Below are 15,624 nucleotides of genomic sequence, written 5' to 3' on the forward strand. Positions count from 1 at the left end.
GAGAGGACCTAGATGCAAATGCAGACTCTCTGCCTCCCAGGCTCCCTCCCTTAACCATTATTACCTACTGCTTATAGCCCAGGTTTCTTGACTTCAGGGTCATTCCACAGAGCAAGGAGACATTTTCTTCGAAGTGTTTTTCAGCACCACAGTTCCGTTGTTACTCCTGAAGTTGTGAAGAGGCCGTTTAGTCCTCTTGCCCCTGCTGGTAGCATCTGGCCATGAGCTGCTGATGCTGCTTTCCTCAGGTCCAGGCCTAATGGGTCTGACAGCCAGTGTCCAAGCCAAAGAAAGACTAGAAGATGAACTGGACTCTGCACTGATTCAGATAAGATCCCAGGCCAGGAAGTGCGCTCTGACTGACTGGCTGACACCCACGGTCCATCAAATAGATGAATGGGATCTTTCCCAGCTTTGAATTTCTTCCTAGGGTTTTCATACCTCGAGGGCTAGATGCAGGGTGAGCCCACGTCTGTTGTTCAGGGAACGGGAGGAGGAGGGCTTAGAGCAGGACAGCGGGATGAGGGAGAGAAGCTGAATGAAGGCTGCAGTGATAAGCCTGGATCCAGCCTTACAGAACAAGTAGAATTTAACCAAGTGAAGCAAGGGGAGATGACCTTCTGGAAGAGAAAATAGCATTAAGGGACCCAGAAACATGAAAACAGAATTTCCTGAGAGCAAAAACTACTCCAGTGTGATGGACATGGTGTACCCACCCGCTTCAGGAAAGTGAAAGGATGCACGATGGAAAACACAGGGCTGGGGCACACCCTGAGGGCATCAGGAGCCCCCCCCCCCCCAGTATGGAATTTGTCAGCAATCTAGAAAGAGGAGAGAGAACCATAAGCATAGAAGACAACCATGGTACCAGATAGAGGATGAAATGGAAACCGAGAGTCAGTTCAGACACTATTGCTGTATCCAGACTGAAATAATAATAGTAATTATGATTAAAGGAATCTGAAATAGGACTACGGTTTAGACTCTTCAGATAGCATCAACTCCCTGAGCTGGGACTCTTCATTACTGATGGGAGAGCACTGTGTTTTGCGAGTGTGTTGCGATTAAAGAAAAAGATGGAAAACTTCTGTAGCACCCACGGTGTATTCCACCTGCAGTCTAGAAGGATAACTCTGGATTAAAGAAGAGACGGCAGCAGGTGCTGAGCTAGAAGCTATTATGAAAGGACGTACTTGAGAAATCTTGGAATCAGTTGAATAAGAAGAAAAAGGAATTGGCTAGCCCTTACCTCCTGTCTCTGTGGACAAAGAAAAGGTTGTTGATTTAAGAGTCCACTTCCTCTGTGAATTTAATGTTGTCCTGAAGTCTAGGAAACAGTGCCAAGAACTCTGAAGCCCTGTTGCTCACACACCGGACCTGGGTAGTCTCAGCTGATCATGAGCAGCATGGTCTTGACCTGATATCTTTCCTCTAGGGCCAACTCTGTGACATGGAATCCGCACAAGATGATGGGCGTTCCTTTGCAGTGCTCCGCTCTCCTGGTTAGAGAAGAGGTACGTCTTTCCTGACTTGTGGCCCAGTCCAGTCAGGGTGTTTCATAGAGTGAGTGTGTGTAGTGACTAAATTGAAACACAAGGTGATTTTTATGCCTGGAACAGCGAGCCACAAACAGAAAGGGGAAATTGTTAATGAGGATAATTGTAAGGCCTGCTCTTGTCCAAGTACAGGATGGTTATGCTTTGACTAGGCAAAACAGGCATGCTTCACACATGGCCCAGTGGCCCTTGTGAAAAAGATGTAGGATGTTAGGCTACACTCAACAAGGGCATCAGGAGGTCAGGAGAGAAACACCACTCAGAAACCACTGATGGAATAAAAGAAGTGGTGTTTCAGGATGAGGGAGATGGTGGCCCCCACTGCCCTCTGGTTAAACTATACCTGGGGTGGTTTGCTTAGGTACATGTCGAATCGTACATGGTACCCCATCAGGCTAGAGTTCCAACAGTGGGGAACAACTGGTAAAGATGTAAGAGGGAGTGATTGAAAGAGCTAAGGATGTTTAATCTAATTTTTTTTAAAAAGAAACTTAAAAGTCTGAAAGGATGGTGGCCTTCAGTTTGAAAGACTCTCAAGTGAAAGAGACTCGTTTTCTTGAGGTTTCCTGGAGCTGGGTTAGTAACACTGGGTTAGTTAGTTACCACTGATTTGTTAGTACCATTGATTTGATGACAAAATCAGACCACACCATGATTTTAGGTCTGACATACAGTCAATTAATGTTCTAAAAGTCACACTGCCCAACAGGTAATGAATGTTTTATGGGAGAATAAATTCATCATCAGGGAAATGATGAATGGAGACTGGACAGCCACTTACCTGTAAGAGGATGATAGTAAGGATTCCCTCTTTGGGAAGGTATAGATTAATAGCCCTAGGCTCCCTTCCAAACCCAAGAGTTTATGAGGCTGTGACAGCATTTCCCTAATTGGGGTCCAAGGAATAATGCCATGCTGTAAGATTGTAACAGTTATTCTGTGATAAAGGAGTTCTTGGTTTTAAGAAAGTGTGGGATATATTAATTAAAGAGTGAAAATCAGGTTTCATTACTTCAAGGCATATCAGAGCCTTTACTTGCTGATACTACAAATATAAAAATAAAGTATTTGTGATAGTTTCTTTGACCATGGGAATTTCTTTCATAGCAGCTATGAGTATATTTAAAATAGTTGGGTATATAATAATTTATAACTTTATAGTGGCTCAGAATCAGGATATTATCTCACCAAGGCCTTTATGCGAAAAACAGTGACACTTTCACTTATCCTTTTGTACAATGAGACTGCTGCTATCTGACCTTTTAGAGGTCATGTGCTTTGAGTTGCTCTTCCTGTCTCAGGAGAAGCTGGTCTCACCTACCCAGCATTCCACACTGCCAAGGATCAATGGCACGTATTTGTGAACTTGCTTGGCCTGGGAGAGGATGATGCCAAGTTTCTGTGACCATGAAACAAAATAGAAGATGCAATTGTCAGTCTTACTGGTCTTCAAGTGAACTTTCTTTTTCAAACTTGATGGCTTTCTATCATTCTATTACAATTACATTGTGTTTAATTTCTCTTGGTTTCAAAAAGTAGCTTAATGTTTCTGACTGAATGTGAAGCCCAGACTACAAGGTGGAGCCCAGCTCTGCTGTCTACTGTCTGGGCACTTGGTCCTTCAGCACCTGGCTAGAACCTTAGTTGCACTGCCTTATGTCTTAGTTTGGTTAATTTTTAAGAAGTGTTCTTGCTTCTAATTTCAACCAAGCAATTGAATTTTAGTCTTTTCTTCTCTTGTCATGAGTCACAAATGAAAAAAAAACATATGCCAAAGCTTCTGGTAAGTCACAGTGGTACCCTAGTTAATGGAAGAGCCCTTCTTGTGGTTCATGACAAATTGAAACATGATGGGGTTTCTAGTGAGGAGACTGGTAATGCTGTGTTAGTCAGAGAGCGTGACTCATTCACTGTTCTTGGAATAGCGCAATCACATTGCTACCATTTTCCATAGGAAACTTATGGCATTAGGGCAGGTTCAGGCGTATAAACAGTGAAACTTTTGCCAACCATTAGCAACTGAGGCTGGAAATGCTCTACTGAAGCTCTAACCTGTCTGAGAGACGAACATGACAATCAAAAGATGAGGTTAAATAATAATATCTGACATCTCAGAAGAGCATGGTTTTTATTTTTTTATATTTCAGTATAAAAGTGATAGCACTATCTTAAAAGCTATGATTTCCAGAAAGAACTCACATTCTAATAGCCAAATGATAAATACTTGAACTAAATATGAATGAAACACTAGAACAATCTCACTAATCATATTTTATAGAACCAGAGTTCCCAAAATATTTTAATTACAACAAAATCAGAACATCAAAATGGTCTCCCAAGGAATGAACATTATATACTCTGATTATGATTTTTTTAAATAAATGTCTTCTCTTAAGAAGGTCATGCTTGTGATTGACCTCTGGTAACATTTGACCCCTGGCCTTTTATGCCACAGAGCTGACCTATCATAATGGCCCATCCTGTCTAGATATTGGCCCTATTTATTTTTCAGTTATTCTCACTGTTTTCTTTCTCTAGGATATTCAATGTCTCTTTAATTTTTTCTAAATAATTTTTGCCACAGCATAAATCTAATAGAATAACTGATAAAATCAGTAAATTTCCTGTTTTCTCTTCTTTTCTAGGGACTGATGCAGAGCTGCAATCAGATACATGCCTCCTACCTCTTTCAGCAAGATAAACACTACTACCTGTCCTACGACACTGGAGACAAGGCCTTACAGTGCGGACACCATGTGGATATTTTTAAGTTATGGCTAATGTGGAGGACAAAGGTGAGCATGTGTGGATCGGCTGAATGTTCACTAAAAACAGAAACTGTATCTGGTGACCCTTATTATGATAGGTTGAAAATTGATTTCCAAATTGAAAATTACTTGCTAAAGATTTTCTTTAATACTATACTTACCTGCATTCCAGATTCCGTGTGGGTGGGAATACAGTGAAACCCATTGTTTTAGTTTTTTCCCACTTAAGCCAAATTGCTTGTAATGCTCACTCATGTAGAAAACAAATCCATGCTGCTTTATTGGGCAGAACTATCTGGATTCTTCAGGCGCATTTTCTTGTAGTAGTTGTCCCACCTCCTGGTCCTTAGGCAGTAACTGAGCCCTGGATAGGTTAATGCAGTCTTTTCATTTGGAGAACAAAAAGGAAAAAAACCTACCATGACAGCTTATTTTTGATATTTTGAAGGGCAACCTCTAGTTTTAAAGTCTTTTAAAAGCTCCAGAACTACCCAGTAGCCTCCTTTTCTATATTTATCTCCGAAATTAACTATAGTTGATCACTCCTCTCAGAAACGGAAACCCTGTAACTCCTGGTGAGCGGTATTGGCAGGACCGAACATACACCAGGTCCTCACCACCCACTACGAGACTCACTTTCATTTGGCAAAAATAAATAAATCAAGAAGGTGAATTATTGGTGTACTCTCAAGCAGCTTTTTAAAAGTAAGTTTTTCATTTCATTGATGGGTGGGAATTATAAAATGACAAATGTAAATATCAGCTCTTAAGTTAAGGAAAGCTTGATCCCTAAATATTGTTCAGTATCATTCCTTTGTCTCTTTTTCCTGTGGTGCTTTTACTCAGATGACAATTGTTAACTAGATCTGCACAAAAATGTTTTCCTCCTGGTTCATCAGCTCCTGCTGCTCCTTTGCCATCCAAAGCCTCCTCACCAGCATGGGGCAGCCAGTTGGTTCTTAGAGAAATAAATTGGAGGACACCAGGTGTGAATTACACAGCAGGACCTAATGGATCCTGAAGTAAAGGCAGAGAATCAAATTTCTAAAGTGCTGCAGTAAATGCACCAGAATGGAGGATAAAAAGAAAAAGGAACATCATAGCAGTCACGTAACCTATGGACACATATTCTTTTGGTTCCTTATGTATAACCTCAAGTATATAGGCATGTAAATGGGCAAAAACTTACTTTTGGTCTTCGACTTAAAGCTATGTGTTTTTTTGCAAAGTGAAATAATAATAGTCACCAAAGTAATAAGTTCAGTGCTGCCATTGGGATCAGAGGTGAGGCTAGTTACCTTCCCACATCCGAAGTGCTCTAGGAAATCCAAGCTGGAAAGAAGTCATCCTCTCCTAGGAAGAACCATGGAAGAGCTGGCCATGAAATTCTACTTGTATTCCCTCAGGAATGAAGAGATAATCTGTAAAAAGAGTAATGAAGAGGGGGGAGTACTATGTTCATCAGTAAGCTCCCTGTTATCAGATACACCTGGAGAACAGACCCAATTTTCTCCTTCAAAAGATAAACTACCTGAGAAATAATAACCTAAGTACAAATTACTATTCTTTAATCCATTAATGATAGTGGGGCTAAATGCACTGGTCATGGCCATCTTATAAAGTCCAATATAACTCAGAGCAAATATATGTTTAAAATATGAGCTTCCCGATGTGGGATGCTAGGAGGTGCTCTAGATGGTGCACTGTGCAGGCCTATCAGTAGCAAAAGCACAGTGTCTGCCCTCAACTCCATTCTTACTGGGTAGAGCTCTTATTTTGTCTGTGTTTTGTTGAGAATCCTTGGACTTGATCTTGACAGATTTCCTCAGTGGTTGAAAGTGAGTGGTGGACAGGAAAAAGAAACCCCTAAAAATTAGTCCCCTTTTTTTTGGCCTGCAGGAGTGGCTTCCTATATAACTATCAAGTTTTCCAGGATATCTCTCTGTTTATATATGGTTATGCATATAGTTTTCTATGATTCCCTCCCAAAATAAAAACATAGATAACAAAGAAACTGGCAAATGGCTGGGGAAAAGAAATAGAAGAGGAAAAAGCTACTAAACAGAAGGTGATACCTGGCACCCTTTGCTGAGTGACTGAATGAATGTTCACTTTCTCTCTAAAATGTTAATTTATTTCAGTAAGTAGATGTTGTGCATCTCTTATTGTGCCTGATGCTGAATGGGGTAAGGTGGCTACAGTTTTCCAGATAGGATAAGATCTGTGCTCAGATACAAAAGAAACACAGACACACCTTGAGAAGCTAAAGGATGGAGAGCTCATTCCTAGTGTGAGAGTCAGTAATGGTTCACTAAAAGATGTCTTCTCAGTTGGATCTTGAGCAGAATGGTAGAAATAGGATTTCAATGGGCAGAGTTGGGAGGAGGACATTCCAGGAGGAAGGAGAGTCTAAATTGCCAGGAGGGTAATTAGGGTGCTGTCATCCCCAGCAAAAGCAGCCTCAGCAGGTAGATATTCAGGAAAAATGGAGACAGCAGCAAGGGCTTCAGTGATTGTTTCAGAAGCTGCATCTCTGAGGCTGAGCGTGTTAGCTGAGGGGTTTGCTATGCAGATAAAGGTCATGAGCAGCGCTGGAGACATCAGGCTCTTTCTTCTACAGAGCCAGTAGCTGAATGCTGCAGATGGTGAGATCCCTTAATGAGAGAATACTGTTCATCTTCCTGAAATTCTGGCTTAGGAGACTGTGGTGGGGCCCGAGAATCTACATTTTTAATACAATTAATCTTGTTCTGATACAGATAGGTCCTTAGAACATATTTAGTAAAAACACTGCCTCTGGGACTAAAAGTTATATTTTCATTCATTCATCCATTCATTCAGCAAATATGCATGGAGGACCTAGTGTATACCAGCAATGCTGGTATAAGGGTGTTAACAGTGAACAAAAGAAGCACAACTCTGTGCCCTTGTGGAGTACACATTTTAGCCAGGTCTGTGCAAGCCAGTCCTAAGTGTGTGGGCAGTGAGGAGAAAGACCATCTTTCTCCTGTAGCTCCTCAGTGGAGTGGAACTCTGCCGCTGGGTGTGTCACAGGCATGTGCCTCTGAGCCGCCTTCGGCCTCCTTCAGGTCTTGGTGATGCCACGTCTGGCCATGTCTCCCACATGCCTGTAATCCCCTCAATAAGAACTGTGTGGTGTATGAAAATGACTCAACAGGTAATTTGATGAATGAATGGAGTTTGGAGAATCTCCTAAAATCTTTCCAAATACTGAAAATAAAATAGGGATCTTACTCCCATAAATATCCAACATGAAAGGAGGGATGCCAGGCTCCTGGGAGCACACTGGAGTTTCTTGTGTCACTCCCCTTGCATCTCTTTAGCCTTCAACTAAAGGGGCAGTCAGATTGCTCCTGTCTGTCTCCAGAGTGAAGTCCTAGATTTCCCATGGCCAGAGGACCCCCACTCCCTTTGTAATACAGTTAAACTCATTTTCAGAGCATTCATGTTATCTTCCTGTCTCTGTATGGAAATCAGTTAGGCACCATCGTTCCCAGACCAGAGAGATTAGCCAAGGCCATATAGCTTTGGACAGGGTCAGAGTCATACTGGTCTTGGGCATATCCTAGATCAGGTATGTGCAAGCTTAAATCCAACTATCACTGATCCAAAGGATCCAGTTTGGAGAACAGTTAACTTCTGAAAGTTAATTCTAGGGTCCATCCCAAGTGGCCCCAAACTGCCAGGTTAGTCCACACTCACTCTAAATCCTTGGCACCCATAGACTTGTAGGGTGCATGGTGTAGATACTGGCCTGGCATTCAGACATCATCCCAGGCCCTTCCTTGGGGTCATCAGGAAGTCAGCCTCCTTGAACCCATCAGCTAGGGGGGCGATCTCCAAAGAAAGGAATTTCGGAACCCCTCAGATTTCTTTAATGCTTCAGATGTTAAAAGTCGTTGGCTATGCTGTGTCCCCCGTTTAGCTGAGATGGTGAGACTGTGTGTAAACAGGAAAGGGGTCCCATCTCGGCTCTGCTGCAGCTTCTCCCTCACGTCCCCACTGTCATCACTGGTCGGCCTGTTCTCGGTGCTCCTGGATGAGCATTGGCTGTTTCCTAACCTTGCATTAGTACTCCATAAATGCTGACAGAGGTAGGAGGAAAGTCATTTCAAAAAATAATTCCCTCAAGTGTCACAAGGTGGCTTTAACAGCTCCCATCCGAGGCTGTTATGCTGGTTTTCACAAGTCCAGATCCTAGGCTTCCAGAGCTGGAAACTAAAAGACCTTGTTCGTAATGTTCGCCCATTACAGACACATGAGTCATTTATCCCCAGAGGAGAAATCTAATGAGCTCTGCAGAACGACAGGCTAGCAAAGCCTCTGTGTGCACCTGAAGATTCACTCATTCATTTGTTCTACCAATATTCATTAGGCACCCACCTTATTTGTTCTATAATGAGGGTATATCGGTGAACCAAAGTGGGGTCTGGCCATGGTAAATGTACATGATGGGCAGGGGCTGAGCAGGCATCTGGGGTCTCTCTGAGGCTGCTGCTTATCCACAGGAATAGGCCAGCCCTCCTGTCATTACTGACTTCCATAATTACTCCTCTGAATGGCAGAGGCAAATCTTCCTCTCAAGTAATCAAAATAATTGCCTAGGGATGGAGGCTGGGGAAGAAAAGGAATCCACTGTAGAGAGCTGTGATGACATGAAACAAACAAAGCACCTGAGGGGGAGAGCATTAGAGGAGAAATAACTGCCAAAAACCTTCTAGAAACACAGACGCGTGGAAGGAATGTGCGCAGAGCCCAGCTGAGCTGGAAGAGGCAGAAAGACCATCAGCTTCCAGAAGGGTTCATCCTCATGTCAGCCTCAGAGTTCACCCACCTTTGTCAGCCTTCCCGATAAGCTTTCTTCCTCTCTTACTTAGGGCACAAGTGGCTTTGAAGCACATATTGATAAGTGTTTGGAGCTGGCAGAGTATTTATACAATATCATAAAAAACCGAGAAGGATATGAAATGGTGTTTGATGTAAAGATATGTATTCTGACTTCTATGATCCCAATAAGTTTAGTCGATTCCAGTTCTTACCACTGATATTTCTTGATGTCAGTAATGTACTGTCCAGTATGTGGGGCCATTACAAAAGAGATGCTGGGATGATGGGTAGCATTTCTGTGCTGAAATCATAATCGAAATCAAACAAAAAGACAAAGAAAAAAAAAGGAGAGAATAAATTTCTTGGAGGGTAATTAGGGCACTATCATCCCAAGGAAAGCAGCCTGAGCAGGTGGATATGCAGTAAAAATGGAGACAGCAGCAAGGGATTCAGTCCTGGCTGAAAGTCAGGCACTCCAAAAGTGATTACAGACTGAAAAGTAGGAATTGTATTCAGAGGCTGCATAATAGATTTGGAACATCCTTGGAACTTTTGGAATTGTCAGTTTTGGCTGAATGTGAATCTTACTTTCCTCTTTGTAGCCTCAGCACATGAATATGTGCTGCTGGTATGTCCCTCCGAGTTTGCGTGTCCTGGAAGACAATGAAGAGAGAATGAGCCGCCTCTCAAAAGTAAGTGATACCAGCTCCTCTGATGGACGTTGGTGTGGACCCTGGGCCTCTCGCATGCACACTGTCTTTATGACACATGCATGTGTCTCTGGCAGAAATCCAACCCAGCCTGTGTGCACTGGCCCATTTCCCTCTGTGGGCTTCTGCATAATCAGGACATTCAGAGCTGGTATATCCAGACTTTTAGCAACTCCATTTGCTTCTCTTTGCTGAGAGCGACTTGATGATGTTTTAAAATAAACAATTAGGTGATACCTTCACTGGCATTCACAATATAGCAAGAACCCTTCTCAAGTTCACTGGCCGGCCAGGTGAAACTGCTGCTCAGTTATAAGCACTGAAGTGTCTACAGGCACCAAAGATGGCTAGAAAACAAAGGTGCTGCTAACGCTCTTGAGATGCCAATGTTAAGACTACCCTGTGGGGTCTGTAGAGTGAACCCGAGGTAATGGGGCAGGGACCATTAATAATAGTGGCTCCTTTTTAGAGTGTGTATTGTGTCCTGAGCTCAACTTTGGTCTAGCGCTAGATCACTTACCTCTAATACCTTTTATGGCTGAATAATATTCCATTGTGTCTATGTACCACATCTTCTTTATTCATTAATAATCTGATGGACATGTAGGTTGCTTCCATTTCTTGGCATTTGTAAATAGTGCTGTGATAAACATAGGGATGCATAAGTCTTTTTGAATCTGTCACCCTGTATTCTTAGGGTAAATTCCTAGGAGTGGAATTCCTGGGTCAAATGGTATTTCTATTTTGAGTTTTTTGAGGCACCTCCATACTGCTTTCCACAATGGTTGAACTAATTTATTCATTCCCACCAGCAGTGTAGGAGGTGGGTTCTCCTTTCTCCACTTCTCACCAGCATTTGTTGTTGTTTGTCTTTTGGATGTTGGCCATCCTAACTGCTGTGAGGTAACATCTCATTGTGGTTTAATTTGCATTTTCCTGATGATTAGCCATGTGGAGCATCTTCTCATGTGTCTGTTGGCCCACTGAATTTCTTCTTTGGAGAAGTGGCTGTTCAGATCCTCTGCCCATTTTTTAATCAGGTTATTTGCTTTTTGGTTGTTGAGGCTTGCAAGCTCTTTAAATATTTTGAATGTCAACCTCTTATCAGATATGTCATCTATCAATATTTTATCCCATACTGTAGTATGCCTTTTTGTTCTGCTGATGGTGTCCTTTGCTGTACAGAAGCTTTTTAGTTTGATATAGTCATACTTGTTCATTTTTGCTTTTGTTTCCCTTGCCCAAGGAGACATGTTCATAAAAATGTGCTCATGTTTATATTCAAGAGAGTTTTGCCCATGTTTTCTTCTAAGAGTTTTATGGCTTCACGACTTACATTTAGGTCTTTGATCCATTTTGAGTTTACTTTTGTATATGGAGTTTGACAGTAACCCAGTTTCATTCTCTTACATGTAGCTGTCCTGTTTTGCCAACATGTAGCTGTCTAGTTTTGCCAATGCCACCTGTTGAAGAGGCTGTCATTTCTCCATTTTATGTTCATGGCTCCTTTATCATATATTAATTGGCCATATATGCTTGGGTTTATATCTGGGCTCTCTATTCTGTTCCATTGATCTATGGGTCTGTTCTTGTACCAGTACCAAGTTATTTTGATTACTGGGGCTTTGTAGTAGAGCTTGAAGTCGGGGAATGTAATCCCCCCTGATTTATTCTTCCTTCTCAGGATTGCTTTGGCTATTTGGGGTCTTTTGTGGTCTGTATGAATTTTAGAACTGTTTGTTCCAGTTTGTTGAAGAATGCTCTTGGTCTTTTGATAGGGATTGCATTGAATCTGTATATTGCTTTAAGCAGGATGGCCATTTTGACAATATTAATTCTTCCTAGCTAAGAGCATCAGGTGAATTTCCATTTGTTAGTGTCCCCTTTAATTTCTGTTGTGAGTGTCCTGTAGTTTTCAGGGTGTAGGTCTTTCACTTCCTTGGTTAGGTTTATTCTTAGGTATTTTATTCTTTTTGATGCAATTGTGAATAGAATTGTTTTCCTGATTTCTCCTTCTGCTAGTTCATCATTAGTGGATATGAATGCAACAGATTTCTGTGTATTAATTTTGTATCCTGCAACTTTGCTGAATTCAGATATTAGTTCTAGGAGTTTGGGAGTAGATTATTTAGGGTTTGTTAAGTACAATACTGTGTCATCTGCAAACAGTGACAATTTGACTTCTTCCTTATCAATCTGAATGCCTTTTATTTCTTTGTGTTGTCTGATTGCTATGGCTAGGACTATGTTGAATAAAAGAAGGGAGTGGGCATCCTTGTCTTGTTCCCAATCTTAGAAGAAAAGCTTTCAGCTTTTCACTATTAAGTGTGATGTTGGCTCTGGGATTGTTGTATATGGCCTTTATTATGTTGAGGTACTTGCCCTCTATACCCATTTTGTTGAGAGTTTTTATCACCAATGGATTTTAATTCTCGAGGTGTATATAATTTCCACACTTGAGGTCCTGTTTTTTTTAACTGTTTTGTTACTGATTTTAAGTTTATTACCCTCTTATCAGAAAACATTTTGTATGAATTGAAATTGTTTCACTTGTTAAGATTAGGTTTATGACCCAGTATATGATCTCACAGTGTATGTCATAATGCACTTGAGAAGACTGTACATTCTGTGGCTAGGCTACATACTGGAATGTCATTAGGACCTGTTGTTTGGTAGTGTTGGTCTATGGTGGTGGTGTTCCAGTTACAGACTTTTCTCTTTTCAGTTGTATCAGTTTTTGTTGTGTGTAATTTTAAGCTCTTTTGTCAGGTGAGTATACATTTAGAATTTGATGAATGAAATCATAACATTATGTAATGTCCCTCTTTACTCCTTATAATTTTCTTACTCTGAAGCTCTGAATACTTTGTGTGGTAGTAATATAGCCTTTAGCTTTCTTTTGTTTAATATTTTACATTCCCCTTAATGGAGGTCAGATTCTCTTAGCTTTCCATCATATAACTCTCTCTCTCTCTGTCTCTCTCCCTCTCTGTTACTTTTGCATTCATTCCACAAAACTTTTGCTTAGATAAAGGATTCTCTTCTGGGTTGGCATTTCCTTTCTTTCCTCACTTCAAAGATATTATTGAACATTCTGTGGCCTCCATTGTATTTTATAAGAATTCTGTGATCATTCAAGTTTTAGCTTATCTTTGTTTTTTAGCATTATGACATATTTTGGCCTTATCAGACCTAAGTGTTTGTTATTGATTTAAAATTTTGGCCTTATTAGGCCTAAACTCTTTGAATTTGCTCTGTTTGGGGCTTGCTGAGCATCTTGAATCTCTAAATTTATGTTTTTGTCAAATATAGGATCTTTTCTGCTTTTAGTAAGAATTCTTTTTCTAAAAAAGTTAAATTTTCTTTTCCTTTATATAACAACTTAATGTGAAATTTAGGCAATTTGATACTGTCCCACAAGTTTCTAAGGATGTATTCATTTTTTGCAATTTTTTTCTCTCTTTTCAAAATTTTTACAAAATCTTATATAAAGTCATTGCTTGTAATAACAGTACTATAATTTGATAATTCAGAGTTCTTAAATAAGGTCTTAGGTACATAGAAGGCGTTTTGTTTTTCGCAGGTGTGTAAATTGAATAGGAACACTTTATATAGAATTTAGTTCGATCTCCTCATTTGAGGAGTGATAAGTTAAATGACTTTCCTCTGGTCACATATTCTTGGAAGAATTGTAATTGAAGCATTGTTCCAGGGAACTAACTTCCAGAGCAGAGTGATTGGTAAAAGCGAAGAATATGGTGCAGCCTCGAAAATGTTAGAAAAGGAATACAAACTAGTAATTTGAATTTTTACTGCAATGTAGTATTAATTTAGAGAAGTGCAAAAGATATGTAAATGTGTTTTTTGTAGTTAGAAATTTAAAAACAAACATTAAAATTTGTTCAGTTGACTTCACTAAAAATGAGACAGGCTTAAAAAAATTCTCTGTCATTTAAAAAATTTTTGAAATTAATAACATTAGAAGCATTAAAAAATTTTTAAAATATGCTCTGGGCATGGAAAAAACTGGCTAGAGCTTTATTTTCCCTTATGAGTTTAATGAAATCAATTTTTGGAGTTTTTAATTTTAATTGGTAAATTTAAGGAGGTCATGATAACTAACATTTAGTGTACTGTTTACTGCTCCTGAGTACTAGTCTACACTTAACATTTATTAACTCATTTAACCCTCACAGCTACTCTGGGAGGTAGGTTATTTCTTTCATTTTATAGATTTGGAAAATGAGGTTACCCAAGTTCATAGTTGGTAAATAATTGTTGTCAGGATTCCTATCTAGGCAGTGTCATTCTAGAACCAGGTTCTGAAGCCTCTCATTTATAGCAGCCATTTTTGAAATCTCATAATCTGATATAAAGGAACTGATACCAGAACCACCAGGGAATTCTGTAGTGTATCTACTTACATAATGAAGCAGATTCGATAAGGTCATATTTTAATGTGAATCAGGTTATGGAGGAAACAGTTATCTATCTGTGTTAAATTCATTATTTTCTCCCATTGCATTTTTCTTAGGAATGTCTGTGTTAGAGTTGATTAAACACTGCCAAGTGGTATCTGAAAGGAAAAGAAATCTTACTGAATTAAATCTATTATCTATTTTCTTGCATTTGAAGGTCATTAATAGATGGGAATCTTCCTGTTGGTAGGAACATATTATGGGTACCTTTTGAGTTGTTGGGCATGTTTTTAGTGGTCTTCCTACTATATTATCTCTTTTGCTGATGAGCTTATTGCATCAGAGTTAGATAAATCTTTAAGCACTGATACAGAAAGCCTTCCAGTACATAAAGATTTATCTAATTTTTAGAAGTGTATGTATAGTATGTACTTGCATACTATGTATAGTGGGAATTTCTTTTTAAAAGCAGCACAGGTGATTGTGATGATGAGCTGGGTTTAAGACCCCTGCACTAGTAGGCAACACTTTTTCAGTGAAATTCCACATCTAAGATAATTTTATATATGTAGTCAGAAAATGATATACTAATTATTCTTAACAACTTTTGCTTTTCCTTTTTTCTTTTCTTATTTCTCTACAATTGTTTATGCCAATGTGGCTTCATTCATACTGATTTACCAAGGATTGGGATAGCAGCATAAAATTAGAATCAGCCAGCTGATTGCCCAGCAGGATGTCGTCAACTATCCAAGCACAGAGCCTGAAGGACCCTGAGATTGCAGAACTCTTCTCCAAAGAAGATCCAGAGAAGCGCTTCACAGATCTCAGAAAAGTTGGCCAGGGAGGCTTTGGGGCAGTGTTTTTTGTAAGTGTTAAAGGCTTAATGTCAGTGACCAGCATTTATTTAATATCCAGTCCTGGCAGAGTAAAAATCAGTAATACAAAAAAACATAGGCAATAGTCTATTTTATAGTCACTTACATTAGGTGTATATAAAATGAGATCATTTTATTTATTGAGCTTCTTAGATTATTGAAAAAATGGGAAAGATATTTGGCTTTAATTTCCATGTTGTTTACACTACTTTAGCAGTTTTATGATTTACATTGTTATTGAATCAAATATTGCAAAACACTGACTTACGTAAAGTCCCGTGCACACATTTCATTATTAGTCATTCATTATTTCTTGCTATTAAGATTGCTTTTTTTTTCTCAGCAACAAGTTTTGTATAGATGTTTAATATTTTGGTAGTATTACAGATTTAGTTTTTTCATTTTAATGGGTACCTTAAGAATAAAAGAGAAAATGTGTTCCAAAT

General features: G+C 39.7%; 1 protein-coding gene across 1 annotated transcript in view; it reads left to right on the forward strand.

Annotated features, from left to right (window-relative positions):
* The first annotated feature begins 4,909 nt into the window (after positions 1–4,909).
* LOC140847837 (serine/threonine-protein kinase TAO1-like) overlaps positions 4,910–15,624 on the forward strand; it is a 95,895-nt gene continuing 85,180 nt past the window's right edge. The window contains exons 1-2 of the mRNA XM_073229226.1: positions 4,910–5,029; positions 9,775–9,864. The gene's annotated coding sequence lies outside the window, so the exon portion shown is untranslated. The remainder of the gene's footprint in view (positions 5,030–9,774; positions 9,865–15,624) is intronic.

Source organism: Manis javanica, chromosome 2 (genome assembly GCF_040802235.1).
Source record: "Manis javanica isolate MJ-LG chromosome 2, MJ_LKY, whole genome shotgun sequence".
Taxonomy (NCBI): domain Eukaryota; kingdom Metazoa; phylum Chordata; class Mammalia; order Pholidota; family Manidae; genus Manis; species Manis javanica.